This window comes from Phyllostomus discolor, chromosome 11 (assembly GCF_004126475.2).
Source record: "Phyllostomus discolor isolate MPI-MPIP mPhyDis1 chromosome 11, mPhyDis1.pri.v3, whole genome shotgun sequence".
Lineage (NCBI taxonomy): Eukaryota > Metazoa > Chordata > Mammalia > Chiroptera > Phyllostomidae > Phyllostomus > Phyllostomus discolor.
Window position 1 is genome coordinate 66,027,153 of NC_040913.2, and position 8,185 is coordinate 66,035,337.

Genomic DNA, 8,185 nt, shown 5'->3' on the forward strand with positions numbered 1-8,185 from the left:
GTGTCATTTTGGTATATTGGGTAAATTTGGAAAATGTTAATATGCAGGAAATCCACATTTCAGACCATAAACCCATTTTTAAGCAAACAAAGACAATAAAAGCTAACAATGGCTAGCGCTGCAGATAATCTTTAGAATTCAATTTATGCCTTGGCAGTTTACTCTGTTTTTGGTGAACACAGGTTTTTGAAAGCTTTTTGGCTTCAATTCAGGCAAAAGCAAAACAAGGCTGAAAATGTACCGTATTATGAGACTTTCAGATTGATGCCAAAGACAGCAACTCTCAGCTCATTTGTTTTAAAGGTTGTGCATCTGATTATGTGTCTTTAATGAGCTTTTTGGGGAACAAAATAGGATAGGTCTAAAAACAGAAAGTAAATGCATTGCTAATGTGTATTGATATTTTAATAATATTGGTATTTCATAACTAGTTTACATGGAAAATACATTACAAAGTATCTGCAAGATGTTTTTAAGTCTTGTTTGGACCAGTTGTTGATCACTTTATTACAATTTAATAAGCCATTAAGGAGACTACATAACTACAATATAATCATTTATTAAACCTTTTAAGATGAAATGAGCACTTAGAACTGTCACTGCTTTATCTTAACCAATAATTATAATATATTTACCATGTGTTTTTTTATGTTTTCAATGCATGGTAAATTGTATGTATGGTAGTTTTACATTTCTCCCATAAGATTTGTTATTTTATAAATGTGTTAAATTTAATTAGAAAATATGTATTCAAGAAAATCTGCCACCAACACAAAGCCTTGCCCACCTGACCATATGTTGCCTGATTTCATTCTCTTTGCTGCAGAATAGACATTGAGCTGTGTTTAATTAGCAGGACTGAGTGGAAGGTTCACAATTTTTATTTCCTTTCTGGGAGGTTACTAGTGAGAAAATCTATATACTTTCTGTCATTGGAGCTAGTATCCTATCATGTTTGGGTTCATTTATGCATTAGTCATACACCTGTGTGGTCTGGTAGACCAACAGGTGCTAATTTCTATAATCCCCTGGGGTCTCAAAGAACTCCTTGAAGTAACCTTTTTTAGTGTCATAGTCCATATATGTATTTCATAATATGTGTGGTATGACTTAACCATATAATTTGGGAAATATTAATAGGAAAGAGAAATGAAAATTATAGCCAGGAAAACCTCCAAAAGCCTCTATGGAGTGTATATTTTTATATATAAAAATTTAAGGATTAGCCCTGGCTGGCATAGCTCAGTGGATTGAGCGCAGACTGGGAACCAAAGTGTCCCAGGTTCGATTCCCAGCCAGGGTACATTCTTGGGTTGCAGGCCATAACCCCCAGCAACCGCACATTGATGTTTCTCTCTCTCTCTCTCTATCTCCCTCCCTTCCCTCTCTAAAAAATAAATAAATAAAATATTAAAAAAAAAAAGAATCTCTCCATTAAAAAAAAATTTAAGGATTCAAATCACCCTTATGAACCAAGTAAATGCACCCTGGCCAGGTGGCTCCATCAGTTGGAGCATCATGCCGTACACCAAAACGCTGCAGGTTTGATCCTCAGTTGGAGTACATATGGGTGCAACCAACCTATGTTTCTCTCTCACATCAATGTTGCATGTGCTTTCACTCTCTCTCTCTCTCTCTTTCTCTCTCTTTTCCTTCTCTCTCTCTCAAATCAACAAACATATCCTCAGGTGAGGATTCAAAAATAAAACTAAGTAAATGCAAGGTGATTATTAATCATAGATTTCTATGATTAGGAAGAAACAAAGCAGCTTGGATTTGAATCTCAGCTCTACTTACTAGTTGTATAATCTTGTAGAAATAAATTACTTACTCTTCTGAGATTTTGTATCCTGTCCTATAAAAATGCACCTAATGCGAACATCTACCTCTTAGGATTCTTGTGGAAATGAATTAAATGAAATTATCTGTGAATTAGCCCTGGTAAATAGTAAGTGCTCAATAAATGGTAGTAATTGTTTTTGATGCTGCCTTTGAAGGTATACTGTGTGAATCCTAACTTTTCCTTTTGTAATCATTGTGCTACCAAATACTACTGAAGCAAGTGGGGTGAGCTGACATCTTGGTTCCCACTGGGGAAGAGGGAGGGAAGCTGGCTGGTGGATGCAGATTCCCCACAAGGCTGTTGCTACTTCAGTTGCTTCATTCACTGTACAGCCCAGAGACAAACACTATCAAACAATGGGATTTCAAAATTCTTTCATCAAAATGACAGGCCTGGAGCCAATAAAAGGAATATGGTCCAGCACATCATTTCTCAAGGTTACCACATTCGCTCTCTTTCTTGGATCTTTGAAAGAGTTGACAAACATCATATTTCCTTTATAAGACCATTAATACAGACTTCTAAGGAAAGGGTGTTACTGGTCCCTTTGATCCACATTCTTGCGGGCCAGCACTGCTGTAAAGGCCCCCCATCAAATCTGGGCACAGAGCCCTGGCTCCCTGATTGTGGCACTTTTGGGACCCGTGTGCAGACATAGCGTCTGCTGTAGATAAAACTTGTACTTCCAACGTTTTTTCAATTTTTTTATTGTGGAAATTTTTAAACATGCCCTAAAGTTAAGAGACTAGAATAAGTCAGACCGTGAGCCTCTCACCCAGGGCAATTGTTAACATTTCGTCGATCACCTGACCTCCCTGTCACTTTTTACCCTGCTATGTTATTATAAAGCTTATCCTAAATGCAATGCCACTTCCTTGGTAATAATATTTTAGTATGTGCCTCTAAAAAATAAAGACCTTAGAAAACATAAGCAATATTGTTATTATACCTAAAAATTAACAGAAATCATTAGTGACTTCTTGGATGTGACAGCAAAAGCACAGAAAAGAATAAAAATAGATACAGTGGACTACATCAAAACTTAAAACTTTTGTATATCAGAGGGCACTATAATCAGAGTGAAAAGGCAATTCATGGAATGGGAGAAAATATTTGCAAATCATATGTCTGATAAGGGGTTAATGTCCAGAACTACAACTCTACAACAACAAAATCTGATTAAAGGAAATGGGCAAAAGATTTGAACAGATATTTCTATAAAGAAGATACACAAATGGCTAATAACCACATGAAAAAAATGCTTAACATCACTAACTAGTAGGGAAGTGCAAGTTAAAACCATAATAAGACACCACCTCATATCCATTAGGTTGGCTATTTTAAAAATAAGAAGTATTGGCAAAGATATAGAGAAATTGGAACCTGTGTACATGGTTGGTGGGAATATAAAATGGTGTAGCTACTATGTAAAACAATATGGTAGTTCCTCAAGAAATTAAACATAAAGTTATCATATGATCCAGCAATTTCACTTCTGGTTATACACCTCCAAAAATTGAAAGAAGAATCTTGAAGGAATATTTCTACACCCATGTTCATAGCAACATTATTCACAATAGCCAAAAGGTGGAAACAACCCAGGGATCAACAGATGAATGAATAAGCAAAATATGGTATATACATGCAATGAAATATGGCTCAGCCTTAAAAAGGAAGGAAATTCTCTCACACACTACAATGGAGACATCATGCTAAGTGAAATAAGCCAGTCAGAAAAGGAAATACCATGTGATTTATTTATATGAAGTACCTAGAGAGGTCAAACTTATAAAGACGCAAGTAGAATGGTGGTTGCCAAAGGCTGAAGAAACAGAGGACAGAGAGTTAATGTGTAATGACGACAGAGTTTCAGTTTTGCAAGATGAAACAAGTGCTGGAGATGGGTGGTGATGATGGTTGTATAATAATATAAGTGCCTTTGATGCTGCTGAACTATATACTTAAAATGATTGCAATGAAAATTTTAATTTTATGAATATTTACCACAATCTTCTTAATTTTAAAAAATTAACAAGCCAATAATATCAAATGTCCAATCAACATTCTAAATTCCCCAATTATCTCATAAATACTTTTTTTAAATTGGTTTATTCAAATCAAAATCCAAACAAGAGCTACAAATTTCATGTGGCTGATATGTTTCTTATACCTTTATTGTCTTTGGTAACTCTGCTTGCCTCCTTTACACTCTTGCCATCTACTTACTGAAGAAACTAAGTCATTTGTCCTGTAAATGTTCCCTTATTTTTCATTTTGCTGATTGCATTCACACAATTCACTGTCTTCTGGATTTTCTGTAAATTATGTTTTCTAGAACAAAGCTGTCCAATAGAACATTCTGCAATGGTGGGAATGGTCTATATCAGCACTGTTTAGTACAGCAGGTGCTGGCTACATGTGGCTTTTGAGCACTTGCAATGTGGCTGCTGATGCTGAAGATCTAAATATTAGTTTTAAGTCATTAAATTTTAAATACTTTTAAAAAATTAGGTCTAGGACAGCACAGTGCTAGGGACCTGATCAGAATCAAGCTCTTTTTTGATCCAAGAAGCATTCTGATGAGTTATTTCCTCAGGTGAACACAGATCTGCCACAGACACCAGCACCAGAGCACTGGGCTGGCCCTGAGTGGGTCAAATTCCTCTCTGGGGCACCTACAACTCCAGAGGCCCTTATGGGTCTTGTATGTGGACAGTTTCTGCTCCAGGCCTTCGGGTATCAGTCAGGATTAGCTCCATTTCACCATAGAGGCAGAGATGCAGAAGGTTATGAACTAACCCCAACCACACAGCCAACAAATACTAGAGACAGCAATGAACCAGTTGTCTTATTCAAAAACCACTCAGCCATTGCCATCTGGTTTGATCTGGTTTTTTCCCAAAATTTTTATCTTCTATGGCTTGTGGACAAAACCATCATCTTGTGTCATCCTAATTTTACATCAGTCTCTTAATGGACCTTAAATCAAGAATATGTGAATTTCTTAAAACACCCTTTCTATGTGTCTCCATGCATCTACCCATTTTTCACCTGCCTGAAATTCTGAAATACATTAATACAACCCTAATTCCATTGTTACCAACCATCTGTACTGTTAGAGAAGAAAATCAAGGTTGTTTTTTTTAAGTAGGCATAAGTGGATTGATTTTCTTTTCTTTTCTAGTCATTCTGCTTTGTTTTAAATGAGTGAACTCATAGTAATGAAAAGAATTAGCACCACGTGGCACGGAGGTTGGCTGCTAGTTCTGGTTCCCTGCCCCACCCACGTGGTCTGCGCATTGCTCCACACCTCCACTGAGCATCAGAAAACAGACTGTGGTTGCATGTGAAGGCTCACAACCTTCTCCAAAGTGACTTGATGTTTTGTGAAAATGCAAAATCCTTTAGCATTACTTTCCTTCCTCACTGTGTATGTTCAGAGAGGCAAGCGGCACTTGTCCCCACTTGTCCTGGGCAGTGGCAATGTGAACAATGCGAGAGAATTTTTTCAGACCCCAGCACCGTGCTGCCCCAACTGTGTGACCTTAGGCAAGTCATTTATGCCTCCCAACCTCGGTGCTTTCATCTGTAAAATGGAAGACATGTACCACACTGCAAAACTGACCATGGCTCCATCACAGTGACGACATCTTATGTGGATGGTCACTGCAGGTGGAGAAGATGGTTGAACTGACTGAGTGGAAGGAGAATGCTACTGAAGAAAATCCAAAGCAAAAACAAATTTCAGCTGATGGCTTCTGTAGGGTGTAAACATTGTTAAACACAATCTGTAGGCATGTGGTAAATGTCAATTTGTGTAGTGAGAAAGGAAATCTTAGAGCAGGCAGTCGTAGGGAATGAGGCAGATGTGAAGATTGAGTCAGTGTCATTAGTGAAAATAGAAACCTTCTTTTTAAGGTATTTTGTGCATAGCTAGGTAGAAACTACGTGATTTATTCTCTATTTATTGGGCACTTGAGACGATCCAGGTCTTTCTATAAGGTTAAGAAATGGGGTTAATTCACAACTAATTCTGCTGATATGAATGCTGTAGTATTCTTAAAAGTATAAATCATAATATAATTGTAACTTCAGAAATAAGATATAGTCCAATGTATACACTGGAAGAAAATAAGTATGCATGTTTGTAGTAGTTGTCTTTAAGTAGTAGGTGAAAGTGTTTCTTCCCTTTTCTACTTTTCTGTATTATTCAGATTCTTGACAATCTTCCTACATCACTTAAAAAAATTAATAAAATAACTTTTTATTGAGAGGAAGGAAGGAAGGCAGGAAGGAAGGAAGGAAGGAAGGCAGGCCCATCCAGAAGTAACTAGGTCAACTAGCCTCATCAAAGAAAAATGTTCCCTTGTCCCGGAGGTCCACACAGGGCCTATGACACAGCAGAGACACAACACAGAGTCATTGCCACCTTTGTGTCAGGACTGGGGGTCAGCATGTAAGAATTCAGGCCTGACAACCAGAAGATGTCCTTCTTGTGGTAGGAGGAGGAGGCTAAGGTGTTATAAATCTAATTGTGGCTTCCAAAGATTCATACGTTGAAATTTCAACCTCCAGTGCCTAAGAATAGGACTACATTTGAAAATGGGTCTTTACAGACATAATCAATGCAACAATCTACCCTTGAGTAAAATATCTGCATTGAAGCAGACAGAAATCAATTTCTCTTGGTTGTTGACTTAACCTGGGAAAGGCAGTTCTCTGACACCTACTTAGTCCCCCAGCAATTCCTGAGTGTCACTCACTACATTAGGCTTTAGGAATACCTAGACCCCCATGCAAATGTGTTCTCCCTTTCTAGGTGCTCACCACCCAGTAGGGGTAACAAACCTGTGTAGGGGTAACACCACCACCATCGGCATGTAACGAGCCCCACCCTAGCACCTTGAGCCAATACCATGGGGGCCTCTGCATCGCAAGCCTGTGAACTCCTTGAATGCCTATGAACTTCCATGCTGTGTAAATTAGTAATAAATACCTTATAGTACTTACACCAAACAGACCCAAATATACATAATGGCTCAAACACAATAGAAACAGACTTGCCACATGACCCCACCCTTGGGCATTTACCCCAGAGAAAGGAAGATCTACAATCACATGGAATCTCGTACACACATATTTGTAGAAGCTGATTGACAATTGCCCAAAACTGGATACTGCCCTAAGGTCCTTCGGTGGGTGAGTGCTTAAACAAACTGTGGTTCATCAGTAGCCTGGGGTACTATCCAGAAGTAAAAAAGAATAAACTATGGATGAATCTGAAGGGAATTAGTCTGAGTGGAGGGAAAAGCCAGTCTTAAAAGGTATGTACTATACGCTTCTATCTACATAATGTCCTTGAAATAACAAAATTAGAGATGGAGAACAGGCTCTTGGTTACCACAGATCAGGGAAGAAAGAGGGGGCAGATGTGGAATGGGGGAAGCCTTCTGGACCAAATTATGGATTTTGCTTGTGGTGACCATTACATAAAGCTTCGTACATGATAGAATTGCACAGAACTGTTTGCACACAGGTGTGTGTACATGCACATGTCTAACAGGAGATAACTGTAACAACTTTGTGGTTTTGATCACTGTTGACTTATTGGTATTAATATTGTACTAGTGTTATGCAAAGGACCTCACTATATATACCTTTGCAACTTTCTGTGAATCAGTAATTATTCCATACTAAAATATATTTTAAAATAAATAAAGAAATAGAGGGTTCTGCCAGGCTGTATAGAATGAGTGGGGTTCATCCTAGGAAGACTACTTTTTTATTTTTTTTTTTATTGAGGGGAAACATACATCTTAAAGTACATGAATTGTAAATGTGTTATTACAAATTTCTACACCCATGTGACCACCTTAAAAGATTCCTCCTGCCCTCCCTTTTATTATAAGGGTCCTCAATGAGACCCCTACTCTGAGTGCAGTGGAATCACAGAGCCTGGGCATGTCTATGCCTATTACTTAGCATGTCTAACATTTGTCCACATGGTCGCATGGATTAACCATTTGTGATTTTTATTCCTAAATTAAATTTCATTGTAAGAACACACCACAATTTATTCAGCCACTCTCTTGTCAATGCACATTTGGTTATTTCCAACCCTTTGCATTCATTTCTCTGGGATACATACCTGACCATGGGAATGTTGGGGATTGGAGGAGGTTTATCTTTAGCTTTAGAAAATACTGCCAAAAAGGTTTTTGAGGTGATTATCCCAATATACACCAAGAATTATATGTGTGTGTGTTTCCAAATAGGGAATATGTTTCTATAATTCAATATCAAAACTATATAAAAAGATAAATGAAAGGTGTTTTAACCCAC